At 39.4% G+C, this 21,462-nt stretch overlaps 1 pseudogene; it reads right to left on the bottom strand.

The window, feature by feature from the left end:
* Window positions 4,498-11,187, bottom strand: LOC102171416 (annotated as a pseudogene).

The following is a 21,462-nucleotide window of genomic DNA, read 5'->3' on the forward strand; positions in this document are numbered from 1 at the left end:
ACACATTTATAATTTTAAAACCTTGAATGGGGCTTCAACAAGGAGTATGTCCTTTCAGAACAACTGTCAGGAAAAGATGTTTTTGTCTCAGATCTCATACTTCCATCTCTTTGGTAATGAAGGGATGAGGGAAGCATGAAAAGAGCAGTCCCTCAGGCATCAAAGTTGAGATTCATTGTTCAGTCTGATTATCCAAGATCAGGCAGAGGGAGTCCCAGGTTCTCTCATGGCTGCAGATGATTCTAAGCTCTTCAGGGGTATTAAATGCTGGGTCAATTGTAATAAGTTGCATGAGTATTTCATTAGATTAAAAGGGCTGAAAAATAAGATGGAACTTAATTCTACAAACACTAAGCAATTGCTCCATGCCCAAAACTCTGTTAGTGTAGGAAATAACAGTGATGTTTAGATACAGTTAAGGGAGCAGGTAAACATTTAATCAGAAATGTACCATGTGCCATTACAATAAATTATATCATAAGAGATCTTGGGAGTAAAGGAAGGGAGGTTCTCTGGAGGTGCTGCAGAGGATATCTTAAAAAAAAATGGAGACCTAAGCTGTTGACTAGCTGAAGGATGGGTAGGAGTAATATAAGCTAAAAGGTAACAAACTGTGTAGGAAGGCACAGGGAACTAAGAGAACATATATGGTATTTGTTGAATGTTAATTAGCCTGCTATAACAGAGAGAAAAAAAGATTCCTGAGGTTAAGTTGTGGGTGATGGGGTTAAGGAGGGAGACAAGGGCCAGTTTTTGAGGAATGATACACATGGGAGCTCAGATGCTTTTAAGTGAGGTAGAACCAGTTTTGATTCTTTTTGTCATTTACTGTGTGTCTCTGCAAAGGTTGCTTAATTCTGAGAAACAGTTTCCTATTCTTAAGTGTGAGGGTAGTGATGTCCACCTCAGAGGCTCACCGTGCATCTACGAGCTGGGTCATTGCAGGTGGCCTGTCAAATGGAGATCTCAGCTTTTAGGCAGGAGCGGGAGGTTGAGGAAACAATATTGGATGAGTATTAGCAAGCCTCAGAAGACCTCTGTCCTCAGCTGCTGCTCAGACCTCAGGTGTTATGCCAGGAGACCCTGTGAATACTAAGACCTTGTTACTTGTGCTCACCCTAGAAGTTGATTTCCTCTGCTTTGCTTTTGGATTTTTCGAAATTGAAATAACTTGCTGTATTTTACTGTTAAAACACATCTTTTGTAGTGTTTCATCTTTTTCTGCTGTAGTGGGCTACTCAGATAACTGATCCTTCCTTATTTCTCCTTCTCAGATAATTTGATCCTTTCCTATTTCTCCTTTACAGAAGGCCCTCCTGAATTTATTATTATTATTATTGATTTTTTCCTTAATAATACACCCAAGATTGTGACAAATTTTTGATTGCCTGTTTTTCTTTAGATTCTTATTAACACTATTTTTTTTTTAAAAAAACAGTTGTATGATCCGAGCAAAATTAGGGTCAATGTACAGAGATTTCCCATGTATACCTCATCACCACACATGTATAGCTTCTCCCTCTATTGACATCCCTCACCAGAATGGTAGATTTGTTATAACTGATAAACCTACTTTGACACATCCTAATCACCCATGGTCTGTAGTTTACATTAGGGCTCACTTGTTATTGTACAGTCCATGAATTTGTACAAATCTATAATGATGTGTATCCATCATTATGGTGTCACAGAGAATAGTTTCATTACTCTAAATTTTTTTGTGCTCCAGCTATTCATTCTCTGCCCCAACCCTTGGCAACCACTGATTTTTCCTTTTTTCTTTTTTTACTGTCTCCATAGTTTTAACTTTTCCAGAACGCCATATGTTTGGAATCATATAGTATGTAGTCTTTTTAGACTGGCTTCTTTCACGTAGTAACATGCACTTAAGTTCCTTCATGTCTTTTCATGACTTGATAGTTCATTCTTTGTCAGACAAAGAAATAACATTTCATTATAGGCATGTACCACACTTCATCCATTCATGTCCTGAAGGACATCTTGACCATTTCCAAGTTTCATCAATCATGAATAAAGCTGCTATCTAAATATGTTTTTCCATGTGTGTATATGTGTGCATGCGTGTACACAGGTTTTTGTGTCTAACATTTTCAGCTCCTCTAGATAAATGCCAAGGAGCATGGTTTCTGGATCATATGGTAAGACTATGTTTAGTTTTGAATGAAATCAACAGACTTTCTTCCAAAGTGGCTGTATCATTTTGCCTTTTCACCAGCAACAAATGAAAGTTTTTGTTCCACATCTTGCCACCATTTGTTGTTATGAGTATTCTGGGTTTTGACCATTTCAATAAGTATGTGGTGATATCAGTAATATCTTATTGGTTTTTAATTTGTATTTCCCTGAAGACATATAATATGGTTCATTTTTTAATCTGCATATGTTTTGTGTATATATGTTTGCTAGTAAGGTTCATGTTAAGGTTTTTAACCCATTTTTTAATCCAGTTCTTTTTTTCTTCTGTTAAGTTTCAAGATATTTTGCTATATTTTGAATAAGAACACTTTATCGGATGTATCTTTTACAAATGTTTTCTCTGTTTTCTATGACTTGTCTGTTCATTCTCTTGACATTGCCTTTCACAGAGCAGACAATTTTAATGAAGTCCAGCCTATCATTCATGAATTGTGTCTTTGCTGTTGTGTCCAGTTGAGTTTTGAGAGTTCATGTCTGATCACTAAACTGATCTCTTTCCTTTTACATCATATGTAGGGTGAATGCTGCTTATAGTGTTTCATTCATTCTCTCCTTAACTTTGTCTCCTCTCTGAGGTCTAGACTTTTCCTTTTGTTATTCCTCTGTAGTTTATGTGGTCTGGCCCCCTAGTTAGAGAAACGATACCAGACCTTGGCTCTAATCTGTTATTTTGCTCTCTTATTTTTTCCTACTGCCCCCCTTTGTTTGTATACTGTTTGCTTCTCTTTGGATCTTATTCCTGTTAGTAAGACCTTCCTTGATCACCAGTTTTTCTCTCAGTGGACACTTCTTGTTTCTTCCTCGCTTTTTATTTTCCTCATCACATGCCACTCTCTCTCATGTAACATGCTCACTGCTTATCTTGTTTATTTTCCAGCTCTCCCTGCAAGATCTGTGCTACATGGGTATAGCAATCAGTGGTCTCCGTTCCATTAATATCCCCAGAGGGAAAAGCATTGTCTAGCAAATAGTAAAGCTCAAAAATTGTACTGAATCAGCATTGTTTTAGTGGGGGGCAACTTGTATATTTTAAATTACAACAGTGATCTTGAAACAAACCTGAAAGGGCTTAATACATTTTATGATCTATAAAGTTCCTCTCTTAAATGTTCAAATAGTCTGTGACTGCTTTGAATGGCTGTCCTAGTCTTTGTAAAATGGTTTCCTGACTGCTGCTACTACAGACTTCCCATCTGCTCCTGTAAGATGATGCTTCTCAATGTTGTCTTGGATGTGAGCCCCTTCCAGGGAAATCACTCAAACTCACTGCTGAGAAATTTTGCCATTTTCAGAGGAAGAGCGACTGGTGTAAAGGTAGCTCATTTTCCTTTTCATTCAGTTCTAATTTGATGATAAAGACTTCAAGGTGACTCTTAAGTAGGTCCCTTTCTTTCTTCATCCCTTGAAAATCTGCTTTCTGCTCTTTCCAAAGGTAAAATTCTAGCCTGGGCTATAATCATTTAAAATATATAACCCTCTCTATATTTTATGCAAATTATCTATAAACCTTATTTCTAACATAAATGGAGGTACAACATTTCCTTGCTAAATTTTGAGTTAAAACTTTCTGATGATCTCCTCCAATCTCCCTTAAACTTAGGTTCAAGTAAAAGTCATTTTCAACATAACATGTCTCTCCCTTGTTCTTCATTATCTGATGTTCAATAAAAACCACCATTCCTTTGTGGGTCAATCCAATCTTGACCTTGGAGCTCTTATGCCCTGCTCACAAGCTATCCAGTGACCAAATCAGAGTCAGTTTGGAACTACATGGAAGGAGGTGACTCTTAGAGACTGTGACTGTGTCGCAGAGTCTATGAGACCAGTTACTTGGCATGTCTCATCTTGCCTCTTTTTGGAATTGGGTGCCCTTTCAAGTGAGGGAAGAGAAAAGAGTTTGAAATAGTTAAATTAATAGTCTCTATTAATGTCACACACCTATTGTACAAAGACAAAACCTTACCCAGCATATTATAGCCCACATGGATATTAACTATATTTGCAGTTTGATGGCTCAGCCAGTTGACAATGAGAAACATTACAGGGAACAAGTCATTTCACCCCTCAATGCCTGTTTTTTTTTTTTTTTTCCTGGAGCTAATTAAACTTCATTAATCAATATTTGGGGGAAAAAAACTAGTAATAAAAAAAGTTAAATGTCCAAATCACCCATATACAATAGGAACATGAAAATGCTAATAAACTCTTCTCCCTTAGCCCTCCATTACATGGAACACTGACTGTTGTCTTCAGATGAATACTGAGAAACTGCTTTGGATTTCACTCAGGGCAGAAGAGGCTGCTGGACATGACACTGGAATTTTCACTGGCCGTGGCAGAAGTATCCCTGGGGACAGTTCTGGCCTGGGCTCTCTCATCTCTCAAAGCTTCCTCATACCAGAATAAGAAGGAAGTGGGGTCAGTCCCACTGATCTTGGCAAAAAACTCCAGGACTTTCATCTTGGTTTCAGCATAGGCCCTTGGACTCCATAGGGATTCATAGTGTGGAGGATCACTGTGAGGCACCTGCCGTTACTGTAGATATTGTTCCTCCACCAAATCATTGGTGATGAGTTTTCTGGGCTCCTCGTAGATGAAATCCTCCTGCCCAGCATACACCCCCATCGTATTCAATGCTTTCCAGATTTTCTCCTCAGGGGCACAGTTGCCCTCCATGAGAATCATACCCAAGATAAGTATCAAGAAGCCGGTCTTGGGCATTCCCCCTTCATTACTCAGCATCCCATCGCAGGTGAGGTTGAATGCTTTAACAAGCTCATAGGAGTGTCTCGCGGGGTCCACGTCTTTCTCTTCAATGCCAAAGACAACCTCCATGCACTCACAGACTTTGCTGAAGATCTCAGGGAAGTTGTCCTTGTGTTTTCTCATGACACTCCTCAGCATTTCTGCTTTTGTGGTGGGTTTCTTTGTTACATATTTGACACACAGGAACTGCACCAGTTCAGCCACTTTGTTGTTTAGCTCATCACTGAGCAAGGACTCAGGATCCCGTGGAGTCTGGGAGGTGCTGGGCTCCTCCTCCTCTTGGCTTCTGGAATTCTCATCAGATTGACTCAAGTGGAGTGGCTGAGGTGGCAGTCTGTGAGAAGCAGGCTCCCTGAGAACTCTGGACAGCACTCAGTGCCCCAGTGGCAGGCACCTCCTGCCTTACTGGAGGTGACCCTTACTGGAACTAAGAGACTCCTTTGCCCTCAATAATCTAATCCCTATCTCATTCATGCCTGCTTGGGCCAAAGCTACACCTACATTCGTCAAGGTCAGATACAAAAGTCAGATTAAGATATATTTACTAAGCCCCAGGTTGCTTATAATGGCTTCCCTGTGGCTCAGACAATAAAGAATCTGCCTGCAATGTGGGAGACCCAGGTTTGATCCCTGGGTCAGGAAAATCCCCTGGAGAAGGGAATGGAAACCCACCCCAGTATTCTTGCCTGGAGAACCCCAGGGACAGAGAAGCCTGGTAGGCTACAGTACATAGACTCGCAAAGAGTTGGACACAACTGAGTGACTGACACGTCCACTTTCAGATCGCTTATAAAATAGCTGCTAAAGGCCATAGACACGTGCTGCCACAAGCTGCACAAGAGCTGCAGTCCTGGGAGGTCAAGGACCCTGGCCCACAGGGATTTATCCATGTGGTATTGCATTTCATATAACACCAACCCATTGCTGGCTCTTTCAAGATTCCTGGCCAGTGTGCCAGCATATTGATATTTTAGGGTCCTAATATATAACAAATAGGTCTTCCCTTCATCCTATGCTACACACAAATTTGAAAAAGTAGACATATACATTTACAGATGAATATTAAGATGGCAGGTTTATGGAAAGAGCAAGATTTGAGAAGAGATTTCTGTGTGTGTGCTCATTGTAGCACTTTAAAATTCTGCTATTGCTGCTGCTGCTGCTAAGTCCCTTCAGTCGTGTCCTGTTAATCAGATTTATCTACATCAAAACAATAGGACACCATGCAAAACAAAACAGATATTACCCAAATGCACCACAGGAAGGAGCAGAGAATATGTACGTGGGACAGAGACCTCCACCTTAGAAAAACGCGCATGGATAAGGCACCGAACCTGGAGAAGGCGATGGCAGCCACTCCAGTGCTCTTGCCTGGAAAATCCCACGGACAGAAGAGCCTGGTGGGCTGCAGTCCATGGGGTCGTAAAGAGTCAGACACAACTGAGCGACTTCACTTTCACTTTTCACTTTTCATGCATTGGAGAAGGAAACGGCAACCCACTCCAGTGTTCTTGTGTGGAGAATCCCAGGGGCAGGGGAACCTGGTGGGCTGCCGTCTATGGGGTTGCACAGAGTCAGACAAGACTGAAGCGACTTAGCAGCAGCAGCTGTAAGGCATCTAACCAGCAGTCAAGCCAGGGAGTGTGTAAGTTAGTGCGTCCCCCTACTCTCCTCTCTCAAGGCTTGGTAGTGGGGCTGTGTTGGTGAGCAAAGTTAAGATAATACATAGCACCATGGAGTACAAAGTCTAATGGGAGAAGTTGATACCGAAAACCAAAACAAAAATTCCAGATAGTAAAAATGTATAAAGAGGTAAAAAAAAGTTTGAGGCAATGATACTTAAGATGGTATTTTAAGTATGGCTAGGAAGAGTTCTATTCAACATAGAGGTCAGAGCAAATATTAGTGTCAGATTATAGATAGAAACAATATGCTAGTCCTCTTCATTATGTAAATAGCAGAGTCTGCATCTCCTCCGTGTGTTGAATGTATCCCTTGAATAGTGCTTTGAGAGACAGCAGTGAGGATAGAATGACCTAGAATGTTTTATATCTTAAGAGCACACTGGTGCCTTTCCTTAGCGTGATGTTGATGTTCAGCTCAGTTCAGTTCAGTCGCTCGGTGGTGTCCGACTCTTTGCGACCCCAAGAATTGCAGCACGCCAGGCCTCCCTGTCTGTCACCAACTCCCAGAGTTCACCCAAACCCATGTCCATCGAGTCGGTATGCCACCCAGCCATATCATTCTCTGTCGTCTCCTGTTCCTCCTGCCCCCAATCCCTCTCAGCATCAGTCTTTTCCAATGAGTTAACTCTTCGCATGAGGTGGCCAGAGTATTGGAGTTTCAGCTTTAGCATCAGTCCTTCCAATGAACACTCAAGACTGATCTCCTTTAGAATGGACTGGTTGGATCTCCTTGCAGTCCAAGGGACTCTCAAGAGTCTTCCCTAACACCACAGTTCAAAAGCATCAATTCTTCAGCACTCAGCTTTCTTCACAGTCCAACTCTCACATCCATACATGACCACTGGAAAAACCATAGCCTTCACTAGGCAGACCTTTGTTGGCAAAGTAATGTCTCTGCTTTTTAATATGCTATCTAAGTTGGTCATAACTTTCCTTCCAAGGAGTAAGCATCTTTTAATTTCATGGCTGTAGTCACCATCTGCAGTGATTTTGGAGCCCCCCCCAAAATAAAGTCTGACACTGTTTCTACTGTTTTCCCATCTATTTCCCATGAAGTGATGGGACCAGATGCCATGATCTTCATTTTCTGAATGTTGAGCTTTAAGCCAACTTTTTCACTCTCCTCTTTCACTTTCATCAAGAGGCTCTTTAGTTCTTCTTCACTTTCTGCCATAAGGATGGTGTCATCTGCATATCTGAGGTTATTGATATTTCTCCCCGCAATCTTGATTCCAGCTTGTGCTTCTTCCAGCTTAGCATTTCTCATGATGTACTCTGCATAGAAGTTGAATAAGCAGGGTGACAATATACAGCTTTGATGTACTCTTTTCCCTTTTTGGAAACAGTCTGTTGTTCCATGTCCAGTTCTACCTATTGCTTCCTGACCTGCATACAGGTTTCTCAAGAGGCAGGTCAGGTGGTCTGGTATTCCCATCTCTTTCAGAATTTTCCACAGTTTATTGTGATCCACACACTCAAAGGCTTTGGCATTGTCAATAAAGCAGAAATAGGTGTTTTTCTGGAACTCTCTTGCTTTTTCCATGATCCAGCAGATGTTGGCAATTGGATCTCTGGTTCCTCTGCCTTTTCTAAAACAAGCTTGAATATCTGGAAGTTCATGGTTCACATATTGCTGAAGCCTGGCTTGGAGAATTTTGGGCATTACTTTACTAGTGTGTGAGATGAGTGCAATTGTAGGGTAGTTTGAGCATTCTTTGGCATTGGCTTTCTTTGGGATTGGAATGAAAACTGATCTTTTCCAGTCCTGTGGCCACGGCTGAGTTTTCCAAATTGCTGGCATATTGAGTGCAGCACTTTCACAGCATCATCTTTCAGGATTTGATATAGCTCAACTAGAATTCCATCACCTCCACTAGTTTTGTTCGTAGTGATGCTTCCTAAGGCCCACTTGACTTCACATTCCAGGATGTCTGGCTCTAGGTGAGTGATCACACCATCATGATTATCTGGGTCGTGAAGATCTTTTATGTATAGGTCTTCCGTGTATTCTTGCCACCTCTTCTTAATATCTTCTGCTTCTGTTAGGTCCATACAATTTCTATCCTTTCTCGAGCCCATCTTTGCATGAAATGTTCCCTTGGTATCTCTAATTTTCTTGAAGAGATCTCTAGTCTTTCCTATTCTGTTGTTTTCCTCTCTTTCTTTGCATTGATAGCTGAGGAAGGCTTTCTTTTCTCTCCTTGCTATTCTTTGGAACTCTGCATTCAGATGCTTATATCTTTCCTTTTCTCCTTTGCTTTTTGCTTCTCTTCTTTTCACAGCTATTTGTAAGGCCTCCCCAGACAGCCATTTTGCTTTTTTGCATTTCATTTCCATAGGGATGGTCTTGATCCCTGTCTCCTATACAATGTTACGAACCTCCATCCATAGTTCATCAGGCACTCTATCTATGAGATCTAGTCCCTTAAATTATTTCTCACTTCCACTGTATAATCATGAGGAATTTGATTTAGGTCATACCTGAATGGTCTAGTGGTTTTTCCTACTCTCTTCAGTTTAAGTCTGAATTTGGCAATAAGGAGTTCATGATACAAGCCACAGTCAGCTCCCAGTCTTGTTTATGTTAACTGTATAGAACTTCTCCATCTTTGGCTGCAAAAAATACAATCAATCTGATTTCAGTGTTAACCCATCTGGTGATGTCCATGTGTAGAGTCTTCTTTTGTGTTGTTGGAAGAGGGTGTTTGCTATGACCAGTGCATTCTCTTGGCAAAACTCTATTAGCCTTTGTCCTGCTTCATTCTGTATTCCAAGGCCAAATTTGCCTGTTACTCCAGGTGTTTCTTGAGTTCATACTTTTGCATTCTAGTCCCCTATAATGAAAAGGATGTCTTTTTTGGGTGTTAGTTCTAAAACGTCTTGTAGGTCTTCATAGAACCATTCAACTTCAGCTTCTTCAGCATTACTGGTTGGGGCATAGACTTGGATTACTGTGATATTGAATGGTTTGCCTTGGAGATGAACAGAGATCATTTTGTCATTTTTGAGATTGCATCCAAGTATTGCATTTTGGACTCTTTTGTTGACCATGATGGCTACTCCATTTCTTCTAACGGATTCCTGCCCACAGTAGTAGATATAATAGTCATCCGAGTTAATTCACCCAATGTTGATGTAAATGTGCTCAAATAAATTACTGTTCTCAACTCTACTCACTCATTAAGCAGAATCAAGTTTGCCTGTCATTTAAAACAGAGATAGGAGGAGAATGGCCTTGTCAAGTTGACACATACAATTAACCATCACAGGTGGTGAGAGGGGAAAACATATCTTCAAATGTGCCAGATTCTTAGTTGGTTAAAATAAACAAACAGACAAGACTAAACGTGGCAAATGTTTTTTTCCCTTGGTAGCAGAACTTCACGTTTTTGTTTCCATGTCTAATGCTTAAGTTAGTCTCCTTAATATTTTAGTTGTGGAGTTTTTTCCCAATTTAAAAAGAAGTATTTCCTTTGTCATGTCTACGAAATTTTTATCTAGTTTTCCAACTTAAAACATGGCTACTTTAAATTCTTCAGCTTCTAAAAATTTAATAAATATTTATTAAATGAAAGTTGGGGCTTCCCTGGTAGCTCAGCTAGTGAAGAATTCGCCTGCAATGTGGAAGACCTGGGTTCCATCCCTCACTTGAGCGGGTCCCGCGGAGAAGGGAACAGTTGTGCACTCCAGTATTCTGGCCTTGAGAATTCCATGGACTGTATAGTCCATGTTCAAAGTATCTCCTGGGACTTAAAAGAAAGACAAATTCTAGAACACCATGCCTGCCTTATCTCTGATGCATCACACAACAATCCCCACATTCCCTAAGATTTGGCCAAATTCAGTTAAACAGATGGAGGAGCAAGTAAAACTAACCAACAAGCAAAACTTACCTAATTAGGTGACTGTGAATAAAACAACTACTATAGTGAATTTACAGAGTTGTGAATTTCTAAAAATGCCTAAATGTAAATGATTTGCCATCATATTGGTATAGATACCAGACTGATTAAGGCCCCAAAGATGTCAATATTTGAATCCCTGTAACTTGTGAATATGTTGTCTTATTTGATAAAAGGATTTATAGACATGATTAAGTTAAGGATCTTGACATAGGGATATTATCCAGGATTATCTGGGTGGGCCCCACACAGGTCCTTTATAAGAGCCTAGTGAGAAGATGGAGCTATTTGCACAGAGGACGAACTGTAGCTTATAGAGGGTAAATCACCCACTGACTCATTGTTAGTAAAATATGATCCAGAATTCAACCCATGCAATCTGGTTCACATCATACTTCCAACCTCTATTCCTTTCTTCTTCTTCTGTGTTTACTCGTGAAATTCCTGGTCGAAGACTATGGTTAGAGTCTATGGCCACAGGAGGTAACTGGTTCGTATAAAGTTATAAACTATAACTAATCTGAAATTAACTGGGGAAATACTGAATAAGCACCCAGTATACAGGAGGCATTTTATTATACTAGACAGTATACCATGCAGGTAAGTAAGGTGAGCATGGTTCACATCCTTGAACAGCTTACAGCTATAGCAAAAATGTGAACATCTTTAATGGGACTTACAGCATTTCCAATCTGTATTCTGCACTTCTTTTTAGCCTACTTTTTAGCTGATTTTTAAATCTGACTAAATGCATTACCAGTGCTGGGTCACCACAAATGCAGTTTTTGGAATACTGTGATTTGAAGCAGAGGAGGAGAGGTGTTTTAGAAAAATGAGCAGAAAACATGTAAATACAATTTTTCTTGTAATATTGCCATCAAAATCTCTGCATTGAAACATTCTTTACTGGTGGTAAAGCCACTTTTAATTTTCATTTCCTTCACGCCTTGGAAAGTAAAATGAATTAAGCAGCATCTCCATTTGTTTTTAAATATGAAGGAAAGTTTCAAGGAAGGCATTTGTGAGAATAGGGAAAAAAAATCTGAAATGAGGTAGCAATGAATCCAGGGGACAGATTCACAACCAGGGAGAAAAACAAAAGAATGCTTTTAAAAAACAAGGGGTTTCTTTTCACTCCCTCTCATTTCCTCATCTTAATGCTTTTATGAGCCAAATATTTTACAACCTTATTTTAAATGGAAACAAAGTCTTCATTGCATATTATTCAATATAGAATTATAAGAATAAGTATATAAAAATATATTGCATTTGGATTTCCCCCAACTCGATTTTTCCAGTGCATTTGAGCTCATTATATTCAGCTAGATCTACTGATTCTATTTCTACAGATTCTAAGTGATTTCTTTCAGTTTATCCATTGTTTCCCTTTTAATAAGCAGTGGCTAGTAATATGACAGTCGGCGATATTTATTCCATACTATTAATTCTATACCTGCACAGGGACATAGTTTTATGCTAAACAAACATACAAGCTAAGCTGCATCCCCTACAAGGTTAAGTTCTGTGGGGTGCACTGTGAAGTGATTACCCCAGGGGAAAATGCCCCTGTGGGTTCTGCTTCTCTCTGATCTAAGGGAGACTACATGGACCTCAAACCCTGCATGTGTAAAATAAAAATCTCTAAGGTCCCTTTCAGCACCTCTGCATCAGATTTCTGTGGATACTTTCTAACAATCAAGAATCTTCTGTTGTGTTCCCCAGTGCACTCTAGAAAGAGCCAGCTCTCTGTTCTTTGAGATACGTAGGAAAATCCACTTTCCATATGGAAGGTGCCCTGAAATGTTGTCCTCAGTTTTCCCAATGCCTCTTGGGAGTAGCGGAGTGATAAGTTTGCTCACAAACCCAGTCCTGTCCCTTATCTTGTTTTGTTTTGTTTTGTTTTTGCTCTTTGGCAGCAAGTGCCTCAGGCCACCAGGTGGCAGAATGGCTTTGGGGAATCCCCAAAGGGATTTGCACACATCAGTTCTCGTTTTCTTGGTTCCATTTTAGAGCTTTGAGTTTTAGAATCATTCCTCTGTGTTTTCACAAAGTCATCAGCACTACAACTTCTGGTCCTCCTCCTATATATGTGTCTCCAGACTCATATATCCCATTGCAGAGCTTTCTCTATGGGAAAGGAGACAAACGTGTGGAGGCATTCTACAGGTAGTTTTAGGCCTGGATGGAAATAAAAAGAGTCAGTGAAAGAGTGACTTATATTGACTTGAGGAGCAAAGGAAAAATGATTCTTGATTCCATGTAGTTAAGAATGCAAACTTTAATGTGAAAGATGTTAAACAGTCTTCCACTGTCTGAATGTTGGTTTTCATTTAGAGCTGTAACCAAGAGAGAGTCAGTAAATAATAATGGCAATAATCATTTCAAATCCCTTTCAGATTTCTCAGGCTTAATGCCTAGTACTTCTGTCTTTCAAACTGTAGCAATGAGCGCTCCATCAGACCTAATTTGGTTCTGTTGACAGTGACTAAGGTCAAGAAACCTGCCTTAAAGCTGTTTCTTGAAAAACAGGAAACAGTCTCTTTCTTTGTCCCAACACACGTTACCTTTTCTGATGTGAGAACTATAAAAGATTCTTTCCACTTATAAGTATTCATGAAAAAATACAGATAATTATACTTTTCTTCCAGTATTGTTATGGGTATTAAAAAAAAAAAAAAAAGGAGAAACATAAATGCTTAGCCTGGCATGTGGCAAGCACTCACAGAATGGCAGCTGTTATTTTTCTCTTGTAAAATGAACTAAAATGGCTATTACAGTTGCTTCCAAGCAAAGATTTGTATGACTTTTGAGAATTTTCCTCTAAGCTAGCTCCTCTAGCCTAAAAGAGAAAAGTGGATAGAACGGCTCTCCCTTTTCAGTCGGAGAGCAATACTATGATGTAAGGGATCATACTGCTGGACTTTCAGAAAACAGTTACGAGACAAAAGACAGAATTAAAACAGAAATCATTAAGGGTAGACACGCTAAAGGCAAGGCTTTTCTTTTAAAGATAGAACATAAAGATACTTTCTTTATTGTTCTTTTGGGTTAGAAGTGAGATGCATTCTCTGTCAAGCATGAAGGATTTATTTGTATTCTAAAATAAAAATACCATGTCCTATACTTTACTTTGGGCTTCCCTGGTGGCTCAGCGGTAAAGACTCCACTTGCAAAGCAGGAGACCTCCTTCAATGCAGGAGACACGGCTTCAGTCCCTGGGTCAGGAAGATCTCTTGGAGAAAGAAATGGCAACCCACTCCAGGATTCTTCCCCGAAAAATCCTATGGACAGAGGGGCCTGGTGAGCTAAAGTCCATGTGGCTGCAAGATTCAGGCATGACTCAGTGATTAAATTATTACCATAATTTCCTATGTGTAGCCTATCATATATACTATAACTGATTAGAGTTGCATCTTGTAAAAAAATTCCATAACCTGAATCTGGTGAGTGAAAAATAATCAAGTAATAAAATATTAAGATCAATTTACTAGAAGATATTTACCCTTACATTGGCAAACATTTCAATTACTTATTAATACTAGAATCCAATAGGCATTTAATAATATCAATTTTGTAAAAGAAAAATAATTTTGTCAATATCATTAGTGAACTACAGTAACTATTTTATAAGGGAGTATATTTTCGGTCTAAGCATCATATCTGCAGTGGTGTTTTAAAATTCTTAGAAGCAGATTAATAATGAAGCTAAAAGAATTTAGCTTTAGGGTCCGTCATTTTCTGTACCCTAAAATACTGTAAGCTGTTGGTAGTTGTAGGGATGAGAAAAATTCAGGTTTAATTAGAAGTATTTTTATGGAAACATCATTTATAAATTGCTGAAAACAAAAAAATCACAGAAAAAGGATTTGGATATCAAAATAGGTTCTGATATGATTTTTTTTCTCATTCTAAATGCTCATTTTATACTGTTATAGGCAGAATAGTATCTTTCAAAAGAGATCCACATCCTAATACCTGGACTCTGTGAATATGCTGCGAGTGACGAGGTACTTCAGGTTGCAAATGGAATTTACATTGCTAATCAAATGACCTTAAAATAGACTATCTGTGTGTGTCCAATGTAATCCCAAAGTCCTTAGTGAAAATGGAAGTCAGAAGAGTCGGTGTCCGACTGGTGAGATGTTTGAAGGATTCAACCAGCCATTGTTGGCTTTGAGAATGGGAAAACAGGCTTCAAGCCAAGGAATGTGGCCAACCATCTAGAAGCTGGAGAAGGCCAGAAAATGGAGTCTCCTCAAAGTCTCCAGAAAGGAGAACAGCTTTGTTCACATCTTGATTTTATCCCTGTGAGACACATTTAGGACTCTGACCTTCAGAATGAAGATAATAAATATGTTGTTTTAAGCCATTAAGTTGGTGGTAATGTGTTACAGTAGCCACAGGACACTGATAAAAATACCTACTTTTGAGTTTGCAGTTTAGTTACCTTGCTTTTGTAGAGAAGACCCTGAATTCTATAGGTTTATGTACTCCTGGGCCCTGGCTCTCGCCCCATCAGTACTATATACATTTTATTACCATGTACTTGGTTCTTCCACAATTTAAGTCTATTTTTCTCCCAGGGATAAAGGTATATTTTATGATGTCATTGTCCTTTCCCCTTGGGACACTGGACCATCTTACCATTAATGAAATTCCTTTTCTTTACCTAACCTGACCGTCATAGGTAGATAAAAGAATAGTAAGTTATTTTGAGACACTCTGTCCTTTTGTAATCTTTAACCCAGGTAACCTGATGGAGACTAGTAATCTCTGCTCCAGCCTGATGCTTTTCTTCAATTGGTCACTAAAACCTGAATATGATTATTGAGATTCTAATATACTTACACTGCCTGTGAAACTTGTTAGGGCTACTGTCTTCTCCTTCAATGCAAACCAGTGACATACTCAAATTTTATAGGTGTATTTGTGTTATCTACCCCTCTGTTGGGTACAGAATAGAGTCAGTATGCATATCTCTAGAATATTTGTGATACTAGAAAAATGAAAAAAGAACAGAGGAAGATTGTACTGTTTGAGAGCTTACTATATGTATCAACTATTCTGCTAAACACTTCACATCAGCTTTTTGTCATTTCATTCTTACAACATTGCTGTAGGTTCAATAACGTTATACTCCTTCTACAAATGAAGATACTGAAGTTTTAAAAACTTACTTTTCTCCACATCAAATAACTGATAGATAGCCAGATTGAAACGTGATTCCAGTTTTGGTTTGTATGACTTGAAAACTCATAATATTTGACAATTGATATCATCTAATCCTACCTGTGTCTAAACTTGACCTTGGAATTTGAGGCTAGTGTGTGCCTATACATGGGTTTCCCTGGTAACTCAGCTGGTAAAGAATCTGCCTGCAATGCAGCAGACCCTGGTTCAATTCCTGCGTCAGGAAGATCCTTTGGAGAAGGAATAGGCTACCCACTCCAGTATTCTTGAGCTTCCCTGGTGGCTCAGCTGGTAAAGAATCTGCCTGCAATGCGGGAGACCTGGGCTCAGTCCCTGGATTGGGAAGATCCCTTGGAGCAGGGAATGGCTTCCCATATAGTATGTTAACTTATCTGAATGGTCACAGTCTCTCCTTGGGTACAACATGGGGTCTTCCTGACTCCTGCTCCTCTCATCAGTTTACTTGGCTTAACCTACTCTTGAGTCACTTCTAGTTCAGGAACATCTGCTCCTGAATCTTGCTGGTACTTTCCCTTGATTAGGCTGGGTGCTCTCTTAAATACACCATGACCCCCATGCCTTCCTTTCTCATAGTAGCCATGCCAAACTATAGAGACCCATTTACTCCTTTGTCTTCCTCACTAGGCTCTTTGAACAAAACAGTTGTATGCAATAAATCTTTAAAGTCCTGGGAATATCTATGGCCTTGTCTATGCTCAGTCAGCATTTGTTGAATTAACAAGCATATTCCCTGATTTTGATGTTTCTGTAAAATGCTTTTCTAGAAACAGAAGACATGATGACTGTCCTAACTGTGTAGGATTTAAGAAAATTAAGGACATTAGCAACTTTTTATGCATGCTATATATCTCATTTGTTTATATTATCACATTATGCCCCAGAAAATGAAAAGTGAAAGTCATAAAGTGGTGTCTGACTCTTTGCAGCCCCATGGACTATAGCCCATCAGGCTCCTCTGTCCATGGAATTCTGTAGGCAAGAATACTAGAGTGGGTAGCCATTCCCTTCTCCAGGGGATCTTCCTAATCCAGAGATCAAATCTGGTTCTCCTTCATTGCAGACAGATTCTTTATCATGTGAGCCACCATGGAAGCTGCCCCAGAACAACTGTAAATTGGGATAGTTCTCATTTCACAGATGAGCAAACTAAGACTGAGAGCTTAATAATCTGGACTCAGGTTGTTCTGGTTTAGGTGATATTGCAGCAGAAAATTAGCTATTATTATTATTATTTGAAGGCATGTCGGGATAATAAAGAGTGGAGCTGGCTGATTTCATCTGAGCATATGGAGGGAAGCAGACACTTCACAATACTTAGGTCTCCACCTTGCTTTCCATATGATGGTGGCTCCTGCTCTCCTTAAATATAGCTTTTGAAATAGTATATCAGAGCTTGGAAACTGCTCTGAAACCAGTTTAGTGTTATGCATTTTTAGCTCCCTAAAGCATCATCCACTGGTGCCTTCCTTGGCCAGTTCAGATGCTGGTTACCATGAAGGCCAGTCACAAATAGTGAATCCTCCAACACATCAAGTGATAGCACTTTAAAAAATGACAGACTTATGACCGATAATTATAGTCTACAACTGGAAACAGTCCAGGTGTCCTTCAACAAGAGGTTGGATACAATGGAATGAAAAAAGACAAGCATACATACAATTATATGGATAAGCCTCAAAAACATTATATTGAATAAAAAAAAAAGTATAGTAGTTTCCTATTACTGCTGTAACCTGCCACAAACTTAGTTGAATAAACCAAAGCAAATGTGTTACCTTACAGTTCTGGAGGTGAATCCAAAATGAATCTCACTGGGCAAAAATCAGTGGTGTTGGCAGCTGTATTCCTGCCTATAGGCTCTAGGGAATAATTTATTTTCCTACCTTTTTCAGCTTCTACAGATTTCCCACATTGCTTGGCTCATGACTCCCTTAAACCTTCAAAGCCAGCAATGTTCAGTCAACCCTTTTTGATGATGCCATTTCTCTGGTGTTTTGATACTTCTGTCTCAGTCTTCCACATTTAGGAGCCTGTGTAATTATATTGTGCCCGTCAAGATAATCCAGGATAACTTTCCTGTTTCAAAGTCATCTGATTAGCGACCATGATCCCATGTATTACTTCAATTACCCCTGTCATCTTACTATGTAACATGACATGTACACAGATTTTAGGGTTTATGAGGTGGGCATTTTGGGAAGCCATTATACTATCTACCATTAATAGTCCTCCACAGAGGAACATATGCTTATGACTCTTTTCAATATGATTCAGAAATAGGCAAAACTAATCTTTGTTGGGAAAAACATGGAACAGTTGTTATTCTTGGGCTTAGGGGCAGAAATTGATTGGAAAGAGGTATTGGCAACATTCTGGAATGATGTTAATGTTCTTTATTTTGATAAGAATTTTTGTTACATAAGTGTATAAACGTGCCAAAAATCAATGTCATATATATATGTAATTTTGTTATGTGTAAATTTTACCTCAAAAAGAAAAAATACCCAAAGTGAATATCAAACTCTTTAAATGGTGTCCATGAATAAATACTTAGGGGAAAGTGCATTGATGACTGCAGCTTGGTAAGAAATACAGTGAAAACTGGATAAATAGGCACGTAGAGGGATGGGTGGATAATAGTACATGCTAAATCAAGTAAAGTAAAATGTTAGTTATTGATGGAAGTAGGTTAGTTTTAGGTCTATATATTTACTATAAAATCATTTCAATTTTCTGTATGTTTAAAAATGATCATAATAAAATATAGAGGGAAATGGATTGGGGTGGTGAGGCTGTGTACCACTTCTGGACCATATTCCTACTTGCTCTATTTTCCTCCTAGGTACTGAGGTTGAATGGCATTGCAGCACTCAGATTAAAGGACAGATTGATCCTTACCAAGTTGAGGAGCTCACTGTGACCCCAACACTCTCTTGCTATTTTTGAAACTTAGATGGAAAAATGATTTAATCTTACTTCACACTGGTATCCCATTCAAACCTTTCAAAATTAATCCTTTTGACTCTCAACACTGGTGAGATGATTGTGTGCATGAGGATGGGGAGATGGGTGCTGCAGTTGTGTGGGTGGGTGTCGGGTACATATGGATAATCAGGAATTTATTCTAGAGAACCCCAAACATGCTTTCCAGGTGGTGCTAGTGGTAAAGAACCTGCCTGCCAATGCAGGATTGCCAATGCATCGCTGGGTCAGGAAGATCCCCTGGAGAAGGAAATGACAATCCACTCCAGTATTCTTGCCTGGAGAATCCCATGGGCAAAGAAGCCTGGCAAACTACAGTCCATGGGGTCACAAACATTCAGACACAACTGAAGTGACTTAGCATGAACCACAGACTCTCAAAACTGCTGCCTCTGCTGTGCTTACTAAAGGAAGCCATAGCAAAGCTGATTCCTATTACTCTCCAACAGAGACTGTGTCTGAGAGCAGAAGACAGAGACTCACTGTCTCTCCGTGAGAGAAATCTCTGCCACTTTATTCCATTCAGCCTCTTCGAGACCTGCATGCCAACCCATTCATTTGTCACATTAGGCTCCAGTGGAGCGTGTGGACAGCACATTACACTCTCATGAAGGATATCCATCTTTTACCCTATTGCAGCCAGCCATGCATTTGGATATGCCCTTTGGAAAGTTCTAAAATGTGCCCTCAGCTTCAGAGCATCTCAACTGATTTCTCCAAATGCCGAACAGTCCCTTTCTCTGGTGGGTGTATGCAAGCTTTTACACACACATGGAGCTTCTTATCATATATTTAATGTGTGTTCCTCTATGGTCTCCATAGAACTACATCTCAATCTGATTTTTTTTTAAAGAATAATTTTACCATTTGTATCTACCTATCTATCTGAAGATAGATACATATTTTGTTTTAAAACACATTTTACTTTAGTTTGTGAAGATTCAAGATGTGATCTCAGGACCTTAAAAAATCTCTGGTCTAAATTAGGCCTTCTATGTCAAAACTGTAAGGTGAATAGCATGGGGGTCCTCAAAACCACATTTTCATTTGTCTGCAACCACGTGACATGCATCGCCCTCCCCATTCCTCCAGACATGATAGAGTACCGTAACTAAGATAACATCACTACTAATAAGATGGAACTTTCCCCTTGACACTGAGCTTAGCAACTCTCCACAGTCCAGATAAATTCAATGCTTTTATATGAAAATCCAGGCCGGGTAAAAACACAGCCTTGCCTTGTCCCTGGTGGTGCTCTGGTTGACAGTTGTTTATGGATGATAAATTGCTTTGATTCCAGAGTGGCAAAGGCTGCTACTGAAGTTGAAACTTGTGAAAATACCAGTACCTACTTTGCTCACATGCAGTTAACATCTAATTATTCTTTGCAGGTTTCTTTTTCCCTTTGTCCCTCTCTGATTCAAGCAACAGGTTGGTTTCTCTACTGTTAAATTGCAAATCCAGCAATGGTGATATTTTTGTCAGCTTCAACTTACCTTTCTTAAATGACTGATTACTTTGTTTATATTTCTCCTCAAATTCTTCTTTATTTCCTTTCCTATTTCTTTGATTGAACCTTTATTGCAAATGAAACTTACTCTTTTTTTTTTTTCTTGTGGTATACTTACTTTGTAAGAAGCTTAGAATAATCTAATCATTGGATTCAAGCAGATATGCCTAATTTTTCCTTGATACAGAAGTGTGTATTCAGTTTAAGTCCCTGACTTATTTATTATTTTATTGATTCCACATTCACTATAATTTCACATGTGCACTTGCTGAGTATTTTCAGATTCTTATAATTCCTTTCAATCATATTAACAATAAACCTAAACTTTAATAACTATAATGCTTGATAGAATATAGTAGGTCATAAGGGAAAGAGTTTTTATGTATAAGAAAGGAAGGGCCATAAAGGAAAAGGGTAAGAGAAGACCTGTGTGTGTGTGTGTGTGTGTGTGTGTGTTTGTATTTCAGAGACTGGCTCCAATGACTTTGGAAGCTGAGAAATCCCAAAGCATAAGGTAGGCAACTCAGGAGAGGTCATGATCTAGTTGCAGTCCAAAAGTTGGCAGACTTGAGATCCAAGATCTGATGTTTCAGTTTGTATTTGAACACAGAAAAAAACTGATGCCCCAGCTTATGACATCAGATAGGAGGAATTCTATCATGGTTTCAGGAGAATTAGTCATTTTCTTCTATTTAGACCTTCAAGTGACTGGATAGGGATCACACACATTAGGGAGAATGTCCTGCTTTACTCAGTTTACAAGTCAAATGTTCATCTCATCTAAAAACATCCTCATAGATGTACCTGGAATATATACTTCACCAAATATCTAGGTACCCTGTGGCCCTCCTCCTCGTGCTTCTTATCTAGACTAGCAGTTCTACCATTCTACTCATCACAGTGCATCATTCATTTTAAATCCTCCTCACAACTATATGAGGAGTCTCCACCCACTAGGCCACAGACTGGGACTGGTATCGGTCCATGGCCTGTTAGGAACAGGGCCTCATAGCAGGAGGCGAGCAGCGGATGAAATTGAAAACTGAAACCATCCCTGCCCCCACTTCTGTCTGAGGAAAAGTTGTCTATTGGGAAGCCAGTCCCTGGTGACAAAAAGATTGGGGACCACTGTCCTATATAATCATTCCTATCAGTTCTCCTTTCCATGTTATTAATTATCCATTAGATC

This window comes from Capra hircus, chromosome 6 (genome assembly GCF_001704415.2).
Source record: "Capra hircus breed San Clemente chromosome 6, ASM170441v1, whole genome shotgun sequence".
In the NCBI taxonomy this organism is placed as follows: Eukaryota; Metazoa; Chordata; class Mammalia; order Artiodactyla; family Bovidae; genus Capra; species Capra hircus.